The 18,975-nt window shown below is 39.7% G+C and overlaps 1 protein-coding gene across 1 annotated transcript in view; it reads left to right on the forward strand.

The window, feature by feature from the left end:
* Window positions 1-265: 265 nt before the first annotated feature.
* Window positions 266-18,975, forward strand: part of RNF216 (ring finger protein 216) — a 196,629-nt gene continuing 177,919 nt past the window's right edge. Inside the window, exon 1 of the mRNA XM_069084744.1 lies at window positions 266-420. The gene's annotated coding sequence lies outside the window, so the exon portion shown is untranslated. The remainder of the gene's footprint in view (window positions 421-18,975) is intronic.

The following is an 18,975-nucleotide window of genomic DNA, read 5'->3' on the forward strand; positions in this document are numbered from 1 at the left end:
ATGGGCTGCTGCCATCCCCCCAAAGCCTCAGCTCTCTCAAGTTTTCCCTTCCCTCCTCCCCCCTCTCCCTTCGGAATGGGAGGAACTTCAGGCGCTTTCCATCCAGGTCCTTATTCCTTTGGTCCTCCCGTCAGAAGGTGGAGTCTATACTCCTGGGGAGGGGAGAGAGGTGGGCGGAGCCGCGGTGAGGTTGGGGGTGAGAGTGGGACTCTCTCTATGATCTCGCTGACTGAGTCCCCTCCCCCCGGTGATGCTCTATGGTTCTTCCTGTCCCTAGTCAGAAGGGGGCGCTGCGCGCAGGCGCAAGAGGACGACGCGACTGGGCCGGAAGGAACGCGGTGGTGCCTATTGCTGAATGAAGTGGCGGCGGCGGCGACGGCGGCTGAGCCTGGGGTCGGTCCGGAGCTAGCGCGCCCTGAGGTGAGTGTCTGACGGCGTGGGGAGGGGGTGAACCTGGGACCGCTACCTTGGCGGCTGGCAGAGGCGGCGACCGCCTTAGTGAAGGTGATTTTTCATCGCCACCGTCGCCTCCATTAAGCCACCCGGGAAGTCTGAGGGAAAGAGGTGGGTGTGGGGGGAGGCGGCGGGGGGTCGGGTTTGCGAGCGGACCGACTGCGCCGGGGACCGGGGGAGAGCCCGGGGGTGGGGGGAGGGGACGCGGGAAGAGGACGGACCGGAACGGACGCCTCGGGGACGGACCGAGGCCTAACCGTGGGCTCTGGGGAGGGAGGAGGAGGCGAAGGCTGTGGCGAGCGAGGCCGGCAGGCCCCGCGGAGGGGCCGAGAGCGGAGCCGAGGTGCTCGAGGCGGGGGAGCCGAGTGTGAGGGGAGGCGACCGGCCGCACGGCGGGGCCGGGGTGCGTTCTGCCAGACGCGGGGTCAGCCTTCAGCCCGGAGGGTGGCTGGGCCGGGCTCCCGAGTCTCCCTCATCGCTCTTCGTCTGCTTTTTCTCTCCTTCGTTTCTCCAGGTTTCATAACCTCCTCATTACCTTTCAGAGAGATCTCTAAAATTCGATTTCGGGTAACTTCTTGGCCGCATTTTTTCCCCCAGATTCAGCTCCAGGTTTGTCTTCAGGGCTTAAATACTTAGAGTGGATCGTCTTTTTTATTTTAATGATTCTGGCTCCCACCAGATAGTTAAAAGGACTGTTTGCTAGGGGCTTGAGATCTGGTGTTCAGGCTCTTCTAAGCTTTAGTTAGCCGACCTGCAGCTTCCATGGAAAGCGGCCCCGGTTAGACTCCAATAGCAGCTTTTTAAAGCTGAGTTGAGGTTGGAATTGATTTTCCTATGTAGTGTGATCACTAATTCCACGTCCTTAGGACTTCTGAGGTTTGTGGGGATCTAGTCATCTAAAGAAATTAAGCTTTGCTGTTTAGTTCAGTTTAGTTGTTTTTTTGGAGGGGAGGGATGTGTGAGAAGGAATTTATGATTTCATTGGTTTAAGGAGCTCTCAGTGTGGAAACTCACCTAAGGCAGATTTGCAGACTGTTTATTAAGTTTGCCCGGAGTACTTAGAGGTAAAGTGACTTACACTGCTAGTAGGTCACAGGCCTTGAACCCAGACCTGATTCTGGGGCTTGACCAAGCTGTCTCTTGATTAATTTTCGAAAGTTGAATTTTACTTAAGTTTGGAACTTAAGTGAAATACAGGAATAGGTAAGTAGATTGTGTATGTAATGAGAAGGGTAGAAATAACAATAACATTCCCCTCCCAAGATTATTGTAAAAATCAAAAGTGATAACATGTATAATGAACTATGATATATAAATGCTTATCATCATCATCATCATCATGGTGTGAGTCAAGAATCCTGGCTGCCCTTTATGGTAGATGTGTGATCTTGGGCAAATCAGTTCATTTCTCTTTATCTCCTTTTCCTCATTTGTGAAGTAAGAGTGTTGACAGCCTTATGAATTTAGGAGTAAATTTTATTGTTAGATAGATCTCTATGATAATTTGGACTCCTGGTCATAGTTGGACAGTCTATCTAGAACAAGTTCTAGATAGATCCATATCATAATTTGGGCTCTAGATCATCGTTGGACAGTCTGTCTAGAATAAGTTCTATTTTCACTAGGTCCAGAACTGTAACCGTTCTGTTATAATCTGTCAATTTTTCTATAATTGACACAATTTTTAGATGTTTGGGCTAAAAAAAAAAATTAGTGAAGTTGTATTCATAGTCCTAACCTGGATGCTGTTTGATGAAAGAAGCACTAACTATATCTTTCAAAAACTACATAACATCTTTAAAAATTTGTTGTATAATATAGTAGATGACAAAATAATTGATGGTCATATCTGTAGGTATCTAGCAGATTTAATTATAAAAGACTCATTGAATATTTTTAGCAGGAAGTACATTTTATCTGTCCTAATTTTAGTATCAGTTTGTAATTTCAAAGGCGAAATGTCTTGCAGTAATTTAGATATGAGGCTCTTTGTCCTACAAACAAAAGTTTTCAAATTTGAACGAATGGATGAAAAATATTTATTAGTGATTATAATGTTCTAGGGACCTCGGTGCTGAGGTCTGGAACTGTAGTTTCCAACCTCTTCTACTCAAACCACCCTTTTCAAAGTTGCTACTGATATCTTAATTGCCAAATTGAATGACTTTTTATTGGACCTCATCCTTCTTGACCTCTCTGCAGCCTTTGACACTGTCAGTCACCCTCTCTAGAGTTTTGTGATATGGCTAATATCTTCTTTTTGAGATTACCTCCAGTTTAGGGGGTAGGGGAAGGATATGAGGATTTCTCCTGCTCTGTACCAGCACTGTGCTAAGTGCTTTTTACAATATTTTACAAATATTATCTCAATTGATCCTCATAACAACCTTGTGAGGTAGGTATTGTTTTAAACCCTTTTTTTTTTGCCCCTGAGGAAACAGAGGCAAACTGGTGAAGTGACTTGCTGGGGTCACATAACTAGTATGGGTCTGAGACAGGATTTAAACTCAGGTCTTCCTGACTCTTATCTATGCCTAGTGCTCTAGCCACTAGACTACTTAGTTTATCCTGTTGTGTATCTTATTTGTATATAGTTTTCATAGTGCCAATTTTTGCCTTTCTTTCTGTTCCCAGGAATTAAAACAAAATTTTACACCATGGATGGGGAACCTGTGACCTCAAGGCCACATGTGACCCCAAGGTCCTCAAGTTCAGCCTTTTGACTGAAAGGGCCACACTTGAGGACCTCGAGGGTCACCTCGAGGCTGATTTGATACTATTCTTTCCTAAGTTTTCATTCTGCTTCTCTTACTTAGTCTTCTTAGTTTGATCTTCATCCAGGTTACATATACTACTCCTTTGAGGGGATAACAGTATTTTTATAGCCTTTCCTTGTGAATCCAGCTTTGAATACTGTGTTTGGCACACAGTAAGAAGTTAATAAACATTTGTTGACTTGACTTGGGAATACAAATTCAAAAGTGAGACATTCCCTGATCTCAAGGAACTTATAGTCTACTGAGGGAGATAACAAATATATATATATATGAGTGGTGGTGGTAGCAAAGGGTGGGAGATGGGGGGTCAGAGATGACCTGATCCATAGAGTATCTGATTGACATGCCCTACACAGGAACAAAGTAAAGTTGTGTTGATTTGACTATTAAGCCAAAAATAAAAAGTGTAAAAAGGTGAGTGAAAGTTTCCATATGATTGGCTATTTGAATTTGTGTTTACTCACTAATCAGGGTATCTCTTTATCCAGAGCAGAGTTCTTGGGCTAAGTGGATTCACTCTCTAGCAGTCCTATTCTAGGTGGGAAGAGTGACAAGGAGGCAGTGGCAAGGTGGATGACTGAGTGGGCTTTGAAACCTGAAATTTATGTTTTAAAGTTATTATTTCCAGAAAGACTTTTAAACTCTTGTTGAACTTCATATCTAACTATATTTGCATATGTGAAATTGTAAGTGCTATGTTATATAAGTTATTTTGGAGGGCCCTGTCTTATAAAAATAAATTATTTAATTTGCATATCATTCAATATTGACCAACAGTTATTTGTTCGTGTGTATATAGGCCAGAATGTGTAATGCAGTATATTTCTTGACTGTCATTTCCCATTTCTGGAAAGCTCTTTGCTGGCATTCAGCTGGATGAACTACTAGGCAATAATAATTACTATTTACATAGTGCTTCCATAGAGTAACAAGAATACAGTGATACTATAGAGCAGCCCTGGAGTCAGGAGGACCTGAGTTCAAATCCAGCCTCAGACACTTAACACAAAAAAACTAGCCGTGTGACCTTGGGCAAATCACTTAACCCCAGTTGCCCTCCAAAAAGCAAAAAAAGTATACAGTGATACTCCTGTTCCTCCTTCTTTAGGAACAAGAATAAAATTTCCCAGAAAGGAAATTCTAGAATTAGAATAGTGGATATTACTATAGAAATTGTGGAGTGTGAAAAGGGGGTAATATTTTCTTGTGTATTTGTTGAACTCTTAGCTGTGGGTGACAAGTCTTATTTTTAAGTACTTCCAGTAATTGGTTTAATTTTAGTTATCTCAAATTTTATTGTGTTCCAGCTAAATTTGATGTGAAGAGAAATTTCTACTAAGTGACTCAGTTTTCCTATTGATTTCCAACGTAAATTTGGAATGCCTTGTAATTTGGTAATTTGGCAGCAACGTTAATAAGATCATAATTAAAAATACAACAAACCTTTTAAAATGGAAAAAATGAATATACCTGAATTTGTGTACTGTTTATCTTTCTGTTGGAATGAGGAGGAAGAAAGGAGGACTGATCTGGATTTGAGCTCTTCGTAATTTATTCCTTTTCCAAATCATAACAATCTTTATAAACTTAAGAGTAATAGTGACCCTTCAACTACTCTGGTGATCCCAGAAAAATACACTAATAGTCCTCTTCCCCTCCTCTCCCCCCGCCCCACCCCCCAACTTAGAGGAGAGAAAGATGAAAACTGATTCTGATTTCAGAGTCCCAGAAGAATACATTAATGTTCCCCTCCTCTCCCAGCTACTCCTGCATGCATACGCACATACAGAACTCAAAGGAGAGAAAGATGAAGGGTGATATTGATTTCAGAGTTAGAAGGTTCCTTAAAAGTCTTTTTTCTTTTTGGAAGGGGAAGGCAGGGCAATTGGGGTTAAGTGACCTGCCCAAGGTCACACAGCTAGTTTTAAGCATCTGAGGCTGTATTTGAACTCGGGTCCTCCTGACTCCAGAGCCAGTGCTCTATTCACTGTGCCACCTAGCCACCCCAAAAGTAATTTATTTCAGTCTCTACCTGAACAGGAATCCCCATGTACACTGTCCTCAACAAATGGTTATCCAGGTTCTGTTTGAATACTGACCATTTCACTTTTAGATGTTTCTGATTTATAAGAAAACTTCCTAACATAGAACAAAAATTTGTATTTCTGTCATTGTTAGAGCACTGCACTTCTAGTAATACCTATTTTAGAGTCCGGAGGTCTTTTTCCTTCTTGTGTGATCCTGAGCAAGTCACTTCACTGCTAAGATTCAGATTCTTCACCTGTTAACACATAATGGTACTTATGCTTCCTGCCTTACAGGGTTTTTATGGGTTAAAAAACACAGCTTTTTGTAACATGAAAACACTCCGAAAAGGTGAGCTACTATTATTATTGTTATTGCTGCTTCTAATTCTGCTGTCTGGAACCAAGCAGATCTCCTTCAAATCCGTGGACAGCTCTCCCATGTCCCCTATGAGTGTTCTCTTAACCAGGATCCCTAATTCCTTCAAGCAACTGGAAGTAGTTTGATGTCACTGGATTTAGATTTCTTTCCCTTGCAAATGAGACAAATCCATGGGGTGTGTGGAGGATGGGGAGAAGAGGAGATATGCGCAGTGGTGGGTAAACTAGTGTCTGTGTATTATGAGAGATGAGGGAAGCCATGGTATGTTAGTTTGTTGACTCATTTTGCCTTCTGATTATGGGTATGTGTATATAGCTTTATGTACCACTGATAGTGATAGCTGTTCTAGTGGAATTGAAATGATGATACTCACTGTAGCCTTCTAAGTTGAATGCTTTTAAATCTGAGCCTGTGATCTTCTGGTGAGTCCTCAGCTGAGATTCCTGCAGATCTGCTTCCTACTGTTCAACTTTCTGCATTGTGGGTCGTCAACAAGCTAAGGTACCTTCTATGTACTGGACACTGGGCTGAGCGCTAAGGGTACAGAGAAAGGCAAAACAGTCACTACCCTCAGAGAACTCACATTCTGATGGGATAGACATGCAAACACATAAGGTTAGATATAGGATAAACTGGAGATATTCTTAGAGGGATGGTACTAACATTAAGGAAGATGATAGGTAAAAATTTCTTGAAGTAGGTGGGATTTTAGCTGAGACTTGAAGAAAACCAAGAGGTGGGCATGAGTAGAGAGAAATTCCAGGCTTGGCAGATCGCTAGGGGAAGTGCCCCAAGTTGGAAAATGGAACGTCTTGTGTTATAGCAGCCAGGAGGCCAGTGTCACTAGATCAGAATATGTAGAAGGGAATGAATTATAAGAAGACTCAAAGTTAGGAAGGGGCAAGGTTATGAAGGGCTTTTAAAAGCTAAAAAAAAAAAAGATTTTTATATTTGATCCTGGAGGCAATAGGGAACTACTGGAATTTCTTGAATAAAGGACATGGTCAGACCTGAATTTTCTTTTCTTTTTTTTATATGTATTTGTTTTAAATTTATTTTTCGTTTACAACATTGAGTTCCACAAACTTTTGAGTTCTAAATTTTCTCCCCCTCCCTCTCTCCCCAAGACAGCATGCAATCTGATATAGGCTTTACATATACACATTCACATTCGCATCAGTCACGTTGCAAAGAAGAATGAGAACCAATGAAATGAACTACAAGAAAGAAGAAACAAAAAGAGAGCAAATAGCATGCTTTGATCTACATTTAGACTCTGTAATTCTTTCTCTGGATATGGATAGCATTTTCCTTCATGAGTCTTTTGGAGTTCAAACTAGAATTTTAGGAAGATCACTTAGGTTGCTGAGTGGAAGATAGGCTGACATGAAATTACAGGAAGTTTCAGATTGGTCAAGTCTCAAAAAAGGACACCAACACAGGCTAGTTAGTGATAGATAGCTCTTTGGCTTCACCTGGCTGTTTGTTATAGAGCTAATTTTATTTCTGGTGTTTTTTTTTAATATAAGTTTGTTTTGACAAGACATTTATATCAAGCCCCACTAAAAAGTATTTATCCCTCAAACAGTAAGCAAAATATTAAATGCCTTGATTGTGATAATATTAATAACTAACAATCATCTTAGTTAATTATTTTAAAATTGCAAAATGCTTTACGTGCATTATCTCATTTGAGCTCCACAAAAACATGTGAGGTAAGTACTGCAAGTGTCATCATCCCCATTTTAGAGATAAGGAAACTAGGTCTCAAAAGTGAAGTGACCCAGCTAACATTAATTTAATTACTTATTTTTCATTCATTTATTCCACAGGCAAAAATAAATTATACCTTAATGTTATGACATTTAACAAGAGTAAAGGAGAAATCATGCCACAGATGTATTTATTGTACAGTAGATATCTAAAGTGCAACACTTTCTAAGAGCTGTTATGTTTCCATAGTTGGATAATAAAAAATTTTCATTTTGGAATATTTAACTAGTGGTCAAAGATTGAGCATATAACCCTTTTGAAGCTCTATGATGAACAACTAGGTATTTAAGAGAAAATAGTTTCTACTAACACAGGGCCACAGTGTTAGTAGTAGGGTTGGAACCTAAGTCTTTCTAATGCCAAATTTAGCTTTCTGTTCACTTAACCATGTCACTTTACACTTTTGAAGTTCACTGATTAAGAGAAATAAAAGTTGCACGCTTTAACTTTCATAGTATGATAATATTAGCTGTTGAACTAATCTGTTTGTATTGCCTTTTAGTCTTGTTTCTATTTACATTGTAGTGATTGTTCTTATAGTTCTTCTGGACATTTTCTTTACTCTCCTACTTCATCAATGCTAGTTTTCCTCTATTTCTCTCAGTTATTATTCATCACTCCTCAATGTGCAAGAATATTCCATTTAGTTAATAAATTTGGACCTGGAAAGGAACCTGAAAGGTCACCTGGTCCATCTCATTCTACAGGTAAGGATATTGAAGCCAGAGAAGTGAAGTGACCTGCTCGTGATCACAGAGGTATTTAAGTGCCATAGCTTCGATTTGAACTTGGGCCCTATGACTCCACAGCCAGTACTCTTTTCCTTATACCACTACATTTTGTTCAGCTATTCTACCAATCATTGGGCACATATTTCTATCTTTTTACTATCATAAATAATACAACTATGAATAGTTTTGAAAATAAGTTTCTTTGTCTGAAAAGAGTTTTCTTTCTGCCATTAACCTTTTTAGATTATAAGCTCAGTGATGGGAACCTAGGATTAAAGGGCATGAAACAATTTAATGACTTTTTTTTATGAATTGTTTTTTTTCTACTTGTTGAGACCTGTTTGGTACTGGTCTTTCCACAGCTCTTCCAAAAGTTTTTTTTTACTATCTTGGTAATTTAGTAATGAATGGGTGGCAGCTAGGTTGCTGAATGGATAGAGCACTGGACCTGGAGTCAGGAAGACCTGAGTTCAGATTTGGCCTCATACATTTACTAGCTGTGTGACCCTGGGCAAGTCATTTAGCCTTGATTATCTTAATCTACTGAAAGAGGAAATGGCAAACCCCTCTAGTATCTTTGTTAAGAAAATTCTGGGGTCATGAAGAGTTGGACGCGACTGAACAATAACAATTTGATGAATGTACAGCTAAATTCTTTTTTTTTTTTTTTGGAGGGCAATTGGGGTTAAGTAACTTGCCCAAGGTTACACAGCTAGTATTTTTGTGTGGGTGTTAAGTGTCTCAGGCCGGAACCGAACTCGGGTCCTCCCAACTCCAAGGCTGGCGCTTTACTCATTGCGCCACCTAGCGCCCCTGTACAGCTAAATTCTTATAGGCCTCCCAGAAGCTATAACAACTGATTGAGCCTTTCACATATTGAGCTTTACCTGTTTGTTGACATAATTCATGACACATTTTTGGAACATTTTTATTATGGTATAACCATGGTCAGTCAGTTTAGTGAACTCCTTAGAGAGAATACCTGGATGGGATTCTCCCATTGGCCACGTTGAATATTTGACTGAAATAAATATACCATGGCAAGCCCATTTAGTTTAGTTACCCATTGTACAAGGATTCCTCTTGGAGATTGCGGGGAAGAGGTGAGTCTTCTGCCAACCTAAAATTGGATATATGTAGGTGGGGTGGAACAGGTGTCAGTAGAAAAACACCTGACTTGGAGTCAGAAGATCTGGGTTCAAGTTCCAGTGCAGGTAATGTACTAGCTCTGTGACTTGGGTAAGTTTGCCTAGTCCAAGGGATAAGAACACATGGGGTCTGTAAACTTGTTTTTAAAGTATATTTTGATAACTGTTTTTCAGTGTAATTAGTTTTCCTCCTTATTCTATGTATATTTTACACATTTAAAAAAGTCATTCTGAGAAAGTCTTCACCTTTCCATAAGTTTCCCCAAATTGCCAAAGGGATCCATTAGACAAAAAAGGTTAAGAATCACTAGGTAAAGAATTAATAGTTAAGAATTCACTAGGCAAGGGGCAGCTAGGTGGCCCAGTGAGTAGACTGCCGGCCCTGGAGTCCAGAGGACCCGAGTTTGGTTCCGGCCTTAGACACTTAACACCCCTCCCCCCCCAACTAGCCGTGTAACCTTGGGCAAGTTACTTAACCCCAGTGGACCTCCAAAAAAAAAAAAAAAAAAGAATTCACTAAGCAGAGAAGAAGGCATTTTTTAAGCCATAAGCAAATGTGAGCTGTCTATACCCCTTTGCTGCTTTCTGTTTTGTGGGGAGAGAAGGTATTTTTGAGGGCTTAGTTGTCCTAGGGGTTGAGGAGGAGTTGGTGGTACCTGATGCCCTGGCAAAGGAAAGGGAATTTAAAGAAGGGTTAAATGTGAGGCCTCCTAACTGGAGGGAAGAGAGTTGGTGAGCCCTGACCTGGAGTTCTAGGGTTCCTTGGTTCGAGTACTCACTTGTTATTTATTCAGTTCATGCTGGTTAATGGCTAAAAGAAAGACCTGAACCCTCCCCTTAAGATACTTAATATCTAGTAGGTGGAGGTAAGATAGTGAATAGATTTTTTGGGGGGTCTCACCTGTAATATCACTACCTAGTACACAGTAAGCTCGTAACAAATTCTTTTTCATTCATTCGTTCATTGATTTTTAGCCTGAAAATTCCCTCTACCAGTACAAATAAGCAACTTTCTGTAGTTGGTTATCTACTCTGAGGTTTGGAGTTCCCTATCTAAATGAATCAATGAAAAAGTATTAATTGCTTAGTATGTGCAAGTAAGTTCTGGGGATAGAAGAAGAAAAACAAAGAGAGTTCTATCCTTAATGAGATTATATTCTAATAAGAATATATAATAATAATATATATATTTAATAAGAACAATTATATTCTAATAAGAAGAAACTACTCTTATAGAAGAAGAGGATTGACCAAAAAGGGATATATTAATTTGTGAAGTTAAAGGGATTGGTAGATGAAGCCTTAGGAAATTATATTGATAAACCCTTTCTAGGATTTGTGACAGAGTTGGTTCAGTTAGGATTCTAGGAGCATACTGTCCCCTTTCCAGTTCTGATTATGTGAAATTTAAAAAGTTCCCCCCACCCAAAACCAGTGTAGTTAAAATAAGAAGAATAAGAAGAGAAACAGGTAACTGGTGGAAAAAAAAAATCTCTGACAAGGGGATCATTTTCTTATTTTTCTTTTAAAGCAATTGGGGTTAAGTAACTTGCTCAAGGTTACACGGCCAGTTATTTCTGGGTGTGGTGCTAAGTATCAGAGCCCAGATTTGATCCCAGGTCATCCCAACTCTGGGGCCGGTGGTCTTACTCACTGAGCCACCTGGCTGCCCCTAAGCAATTGGGGTTAAGTAACTTGCTCAAGGTTACACAGCCAGGTGTTTCTGGGTGGGTGCTAAGTGTCTGAGCCCGGATTCGATCCCAGGTCATCCTGACTCTGGGGCTGCTGCTCTTATTCACTGTGCTACCTGGCCACCCCAAGGGGATCATTTTCAAGATAGATAGGGAGCTGATTGAAGTATATAAGAGTAAACCATTTCTTGATAGGTAAATGGTTTGAAGAACAGGCATTTTTCAAAAGAAGACATCTAGGCTATCAACAACCATTTGTGAGAAGAAGCTCCAAATCAGTAATTAGAGAAATGGAAATTAAAACAATTCTATGATTCTCTCTCACACAACATTCTATAGGAAAATGACTAATGTTGGAGGGGTTGTGGGAAAACAGGTATACTAGTGCAATATTGGCATAGTTGTGAATTGGTCCAACCATTTAGGGTAGCAATTTAGAACTCTTGAAAAAGGCACTAAATTATGCATACCCTTTGGGCCAGTGATACCAGTACTTGGCCTGTGCCCCATAGAGACCAAAGGAAAGTATGTGCAAAAAATTGATAGCTATTCTTGTGATGACAGATAACTGGAAACTAAGGAGGTGTTCATGTATTGGGGAATTACTAGACAAATTATGATATATGAATTTAACAGAATTATTGTGCCACAAGAAATGAGAAAAGGAATAGTTTCAGAGACACTTGGAAAGACGTGGGCTGATACAGAGTAAAGAACAAAACCAAGAGAAATTTATGAAATAACAGTATTATAAAGAAAAACAACTTTGAAAAACTTGAGAACTCTGGCCAGTGAAATGACCAACTATGATTTCAGAGGACCGGTGATGAAGAGAGGTGGTGGACTAGAGATGCAGAATGAGACGTCTATTTTCTGATACATCCAGTGTGGGAATGTGGGTCTTCTCCCTATCCCCCTTTCTCTACTATGCATATTTGTTACTTTTTTTCCAGTGGTGGGAGTTTGAGGGGAGGTATCTGAGGATGAAGAGGAATAGAGATAGAATAGCAGAAAAGAAAGAAATGGTTATTTTTTGTCCTAATGAGAAGAAAAGGAAAGCCCAAAAAGAAGTACAAGATATGCAGGGCAGCTTTGAAAGCTAGAGGTTGAATTTATTGTGTACTTAGAAAAGCAAGTTGTATATAATAGAGATCTTCAGTTTCATATAAAATTCTCATTTTCTGTTATATATATGTAGAAAGGCCCATTTTATTTGGTATTAAGTTCAGAATACAAAAAATAAAATTTTAAGTTATTGTGTACAAATATTTTATCACCATTCTTTCAAACTCTTGAACTACATTGCTAGATCCATCTTAGGTCCTCAGATGATAGACATGTAGTCCATCCTCAGATTCAAGCATTTACAAGGCTCATTACTATGTGCCAGTTTCTAGACTGGGAGTCAAAGAAGGATAAAAACATGTTTCTTGTACCCCACAACCTTCTGGGCAGCTCATGAGATCACCCTCTTGACATGATAATGTATCTCTGTAGGACTTAAGTGTAATGCAAGCATGTAAGAAGAGTATGAAGTCCTTTCCTTCTAGCCTTATTATAAATCCTTTAACATACATTACTGCTCAGCCAAACTGACCTTGTGGTTCTTCATGTATCATATTCCTAATTCTGTACCTTTACGTTTACTGCCCCCATTGTAACTGGAATGTGTTCCCCTCTTGCCACTTCCTCTTAGAATCCTTGATTTCCTTAAAGGTTCATCTCAAGTACTATCTTCAGTGTAAAACTTTTCCTTCTGTATGTAGCTTGTTTGTACATAGTTTTTTCCATGTTGTCTCCCCCATTAGACTGAGCTTGAGGGAAGGGGGCTGTCTTTTGCCTCTTTTTGTGTTCCCAGCATTTAAGCGAAGTGCCTGGCACGTAGTAGGTGCTTAATGTTTTTTGTTTGATTTATTAAAACCTTTCCTGATGCCCTCAACTGCTAATATTTCTCAAAATCACCTTGTGTCTGTTTTTGTATTTGCTGCCTCCCTTCCCCTTTCCCCCTTTTGTTTCTGTATCCCTAGCACAGAGTACAGTGCTTGGTATTTAATAAGTGCTTAATTAACAAATGCTTCTTTGATTAAGAAATCAGAGTGAGATACTTTCAGTTGATGGAGTCATTTTTTCAGCAAGCATTAATTAACTATTTACTATATGCTAGGTACTGTGCAGATACTTGGGATACAAAGAAAGTAAAAACCAGTCTTTACACACAAGTAAATCACATTATAATGGGGGAGACAACAATCAGAACATAGAAGCTAAATACGGAATAGAGGGAAGTTAACATTAAAGAGGCTCGTGCTACAAGCTTGAGGTGAGAAGAATCAGGAAAGCTATCCTAGAAGATGTGGTGCTTGAGCTAAGTCTTAAAGGAAACCAGAATTTTAAGAGGTTTAGAGGGAGAGTATTCCAGGCATGGAAAATTGCCAGTACAAAGCAAGTGGGGTTCCATGTGTAAGGAACAGCAAGCAGGTCAATATGGTTAAGTCATAGGGTGAATAGAAGGAAGTAGAATATATGATGCGTGGAAAGACAGGAAAGGGCCTGGTCATGAAGAGCTTTAAATGACAAATAAAGGACTTCAAATTTAATCGTAGAGTTTATAGAGAAAGGAAGGGGGAAGAAGGGTAGGCAGACCTACCCTTCAGGAAAATCACTGGCAGCCTACTGGAGGCTGGTTTGGAACAGGGACAGAAGTGGTCCTAGGGAGAGCAGACTATTATAATAATAATACAGTGGAGGTGAAGAAGGACCTCAGAGTTGGGTGTGAGTGGAGAGAAGAGTAGACATAGAAAGAGAAGAGGAGTTGACAGTGACACCTTTTATATGAACCTAGGTGACTAGAAGGATGGCGATACTCTCAATTTAGTTTTTGGGAAAAGAAAATTAATTCTGTTTGGGACATGGGATCATAAATTTAGAGGTGCAAACAACTTCAGAGAATGAATTCCACTCTTTCACTTTACCAGTGAGGAAACTGAAGCTGAGAGAGGTAAAGTGACTTGCCCAGAGTGACACTACCTACCAGTAAGTGTCTGTAGCATTTAGAATCTGAACTCCCTGACTCCATTCCTAGTGCTTTATCCATTGGGCTACTGATCAGAGCACATGATCCAAAGGAAGTGGTGGCCAGGGAATGATATTTTGGTTTGGGAAATCTTTGGATTGAACAGCGAGTTTCCAGAAACTGGTTGTGTTGATTTGGTTGGTGGAAAGGGGTAGATAGAGTCTGAGATACTGAGACCCTGGTCAAGATAAGGATTCATGATCCAAAGGAGTTCAGAGCTAAGTGGTTTAGCACATCTCCTTTCTCTGGAAGGGGCAAAAATGGAACAGTAACAATAACCATGTTTAAATGAAATAAAATTTCGATTTTAAGATGACAAAGAGTGGGAAAAGTGTTTTAACCAAATCAGATGAAATACAGTGGGAAGTACATGTTTATATACATTAAGGAGCCCAGATCTTACCCATGTGGATGATCTTTAGGTTACAATTTCATTTAAAAAAGAAAAATCTTTTCATTTTTACATCACCCACATTTCCCTGTTGATGCCTGTTGCCTGTCCATACCACGAAGATTAAAGAAGAGAAAATAAAGCAAATCCAGCAAAATTAATCAATATAGCAACTGAGGAAGATACAAATTCCACATCCATAGCCCCCTACTTAATAAAATAAGGGAGGAATGTGTTCTCATATCTCTCCATTGGGGTCAAGCTTGACCATTATGATTATACAGAAATAGTTTTTTTCTTTGTCTGGAAAGGGGGAAAGGCAGGGCAGTTTGGGTTAAGTGACTTGCCCAAGGTCACATGGCTAGTAAGTGTCAAGTGTCTTGAGGCCAGATTTGAACTTGGGTCTTCCCAACTCCAGGGTCTGTGCTCTATTTGTCCCACCTAAATGCCCCAGTTTTTATCTTTTTATATGTTTTTTCCATTTATATTATTGCTATTATGTTTATTAGTTTTCTGGTTCTGCTTGATTCACCTTATATCAGTTCACATAAGTCCCTGTATTTTCTCTCTTCATATTTATCCTTTCTTATGGTGTAGGATTCCAGGATTTTTGATTCCTCATCTTGTACAATGCATCCCCATGTATTTCTTAAATCTTCCGTAGTCCATCTGCTCAGGGCACTTCTTTCAATATTTTATGAGTAGAAGAGTAGTACTCAGGATCTTCACTATTGCTATGTGACCAACTCACATCCTTATCTTGTTATTAACACCCTTGTTGATGTCTTTTATTCTACTTCTTCAACTACTTCTTTTCATTGCAGTTTGTGTTTTCTGCATTTTTTTTACTACATATCAATGCCAGAAGATCTTTTTTTCTTTTTAAAGATGGACTTTTGTGGCATCAGGCAGTTTAGAATCGTTAAAAACACCATGGAGTCTCCAAAATTCAACTCAGGCCAAACTTTTACTTGAATTCTGGGCCCCAGTTTCTTGTTCCAAGTTTCTAGGTCCATCTAATAGGTATATCCTAAGTAACTAGCTGTATTCTCCTCCCACCCATGTTATCTGGGCAATAGCCATTTTTCTTTTATTGTAAAAAAAAAAAATCTTTTTTTTTTTTAATTGTTTTCATTAAGAATGTTCTCTCTATATACATGAGGCAGCTAGTTGGCACAGTGAGTAAGGAAGACTCATCTTTCTTGAGTTGAGATCTGGTGTCAGTTACCTACTAGTTGTGTGACTTTGGGCAAGTCACTTCAATCTGTTTACCTTTGTTATTTATCTGTAAAATGAGCTGGAGGAGGAAATAGCAAACCACTCCATTATCTTTGCCAAGAAAACCCCAAATGGGGTCACAGAGAATCGAACACAAAATGAAGAATTTATATAAGTCATTAGTTATTTTTTTATGTCATCTTAGCTATTTTTATTTTGGAAGTATACTGCTTGATCTTTTCCATTTCTTTTTTTTTCTTTTTCTCTCTTTTTATTTTTTAGTTTACATAATTCATGTCCACAAGATTTTGAGTTACAAATTTTCTCCCCAATTTTCCCTACCCACTACCCCAAAACAGCGTTCCCACTGAATATCCCCTCCCCCAATCTGTTCCCTCCCATATCTTCTCCCATTCCGCCTTCAACTTTCCAGTAGGGCACAGTGGATCTCTATGCCCCAGTGCCTGTATATCTCATTTCCCAGTTACATGTAAAATAATAATATGTGTGTATACATACATACATATATATATATATATATATTAAGCATTTGATTTTAAAACTTTGGATTCCAGATTCTTTCCCTTCCTCTCTTGTCACCCACCTTCACTGGAAAGATAAGCAATTCAGTATAGGTTGGATATATTGTGGAAGACTGACTGTTTTCCTCTATCCTATCCCACCCCACACTTGTTCTATTCTCTACTTTGATCCTTTCCCTTTTCAAAAGTGGGTGCTTCCAACTTCCCTTCCCCCAGCCTGCCCTCCCTTCCATTATCCCCGCTCTCTTCCCCTTCCTTTCTACTCTTCTGTAGGGTGAGATACCCTATTTAGTGTGTATGTCATTCCCTCACTAAGCCAAATTCAGTGAGAATAAGATTGACTCATTCCCTTTTGCCTTCCTATTCTTCCCCTCCATTGTAACCATTTTCTCTTGCCTCTTTTATATGAGATAGTTTACCCCATTCTGTCTCTCTCCATCTCCTCTCATTATATTCCTCTCTCATCTCTTATTTTCACCTTTTAAGTATCATCCCTTCCTATTCAATTGGTCCTGTGCCCTCTTTCTGTGTATACCTGTAGACACATATACACACACTCACATGTATTCATATGCCCACATACCCTCCAATATAGACATATATATGTATATGTGTATATATGCACACATATATATATATATATATATATGCACACACACATTTCTATTCCCTTCAGCTATTCTCATATTGAGAAAAGTTTCATAAGTTACAATTATCGTTTTCCCATGTAGGAATATAACTAGTTCAACTTTGATAAGTTCCTTATTTCTTTTCCCTGTTTACTTTCTCAAGCTTCTCTTGCTTTTTATATCTGAATGTCAGATTTTCTATTCAACTCTGGTTTTTTCATCAAGAATACTTGAAAGTCCTCTATTCTACTGAATGACCATATTTTCCCCTGGAACTTGATACTCAGTTTTGTTGGGTAGGTGATTCTTGGTTTTAATCCCAGCTCCTTTGACCTCTGGAATATCATATTCCAAGCCCTTCGATCCCTCAATATGGAAGCTGCCAGGTCCTGAGTTATCCTGATTGTGTTTCCACAATATTAAAATTGTTTCTTCCTGACTGCTTGTAATATTCTCTCCTTGATCTGTGAATTTCTGAACCTGGCTATAATATTCCTAAGAGTTTTCTTTTTGGGATCTTTTTCCGAAGGTGATCGGTGGATTCTTTCAACCTCTATTTTGCCCTTTGGTTCTAAAACATCAGGGCAGTTTTCCTTGGAATTTCTTGGAGAATGATTTCTAGGTCCTTTTTTGATCATGGCTTTCAGGTAGTGCAATAATTTTTAAATTATCTCTCCTGGATCTATTTTCCAGGTCAGTGGTTTTTCCAATGAGATATTTCACATTGCCTTCTATTCTTTTATTTGTTTGGATCTGTTTAACAGCATCTTGATTTCTCATAAAGTCACTATAGCTTCCATTTTCTCCAATCTAATTCTGAAGGAATGATTCTCTACAGTGAGCTTTTGAGATTCTTTTTCCATCTGGGAAATTTGACTTTTTAAGGCATTCTTCTCCCCATTGCCTTTTTGAGCCTCTTTTGCCATCTGAGTTAGTCTAATTTTTTTTGGTGTTATTTTCTTCAGTCAGGCTGGTGACTCTCATTTTATAATTTTCTTGCATCATTCTTATTTTTCTTCTCAAATTTTCCTCCACTTCTCTTATTTGATTTTCAAAATCCTTCTTAAGCTCCTCTGTGGCCTGTAAGCAGCTTATTCTTTTGTTGGAAGCTTTTGGTGCAGGCATTCTGACTTTGCTGTCTTCCTCCTGTTCCATGCTTTGATTCTTTTTGTCCCCAAAATATGAGTGTAAAGTTGGATTGCTCTGTGTGTTTTGCTTCCTTTGCCTGCTCATCTCGCCCCTCAATTACTTGACTTTTGGACTTTTTGCCACAGTAGGACTCTGCTACCAGACAGGGGAGCTTCATACCAAACTTTGGGGTTTTCGCAGCTGCCAAAGGTGCCCTCTCTGAAGCCTCCACCCTCTCTGGCAATCTGGGCTCACACCCCAGGATCTCCACCCTAGACAGCAGTCCATACCCAAGCACATTAAAGCAAGAGTGATTACCCCTCAGACTGGTCGCTTGGTCCCCCTATAATCTGCATGTCAGGAGCTGAAGCTGCCACTTGGTAGCTGCTGCTCCTCAGCTGCTTCTTGCCCGGGGGCAAAAGTCGCATCGCACTCCGAATTCCCAGGGCCCAAAGTCCACACTGCAATGGCCTCTCACTTTGTCCTTGGCATCTATGGGTTGATAATTCTGGAAACTGCAACAGATGCTGGTGATCTGAAGTCCCTCCAGGCTGCCGCTGGTCAGGCTGCCCTGGAGCTAAAACCTCCAGCTTCAGCATGGCTGGGGTTGGCTCCCAGAGTGCTGTGCTAGCCGCTTGCTGCTGGCCTGCTGGGCTGTTCTGTAGCTCCAAAATTTGTCTAGAGTCATTTTTTATATGAATTGGGGGAGGTGGGAGTCAGAGCTGTGAGGAAGTCCTATTTCTATTCCGCCATCTTGACTCTGCCACCTACCTGATCTTTTCTATTTCTTTCAGAATAACATAAAAATTTATCCCACACCAACTTTAAAACTGTTATGGATCTCTTTTGTGTTGTACTTGGTATGAACTAGCTTATTCTTCTTGACTTCTTAAATGTCATCTCACTTTACTTTTCAGGTATTGAGGTAACAGAATTTATATGTAATAATTGCATTCCAATAGGAATGGATCACCAAAACTGTGCAAAGCATTTAACTAAAAGTGTTGACTTTCTT

The sequence above is a fragment of the Petaurus breviceps genome, unplaced genomic scaffold (assembly GCF_028583685.1).
Source record: "Petaurus breviceps papuanus isolate PSGF00001 unplaced genomic scaffold, PetGlider_PUasm1.0 175, whole genome shotgun sequence".
Classification (NCBI taxonomy): domain Eukaryota; kingdom Metazoa; phylum Chordata; class Mammalia; order Diprotodontia; family Petauridae; genus Petaurus; species Petaurus breviceps.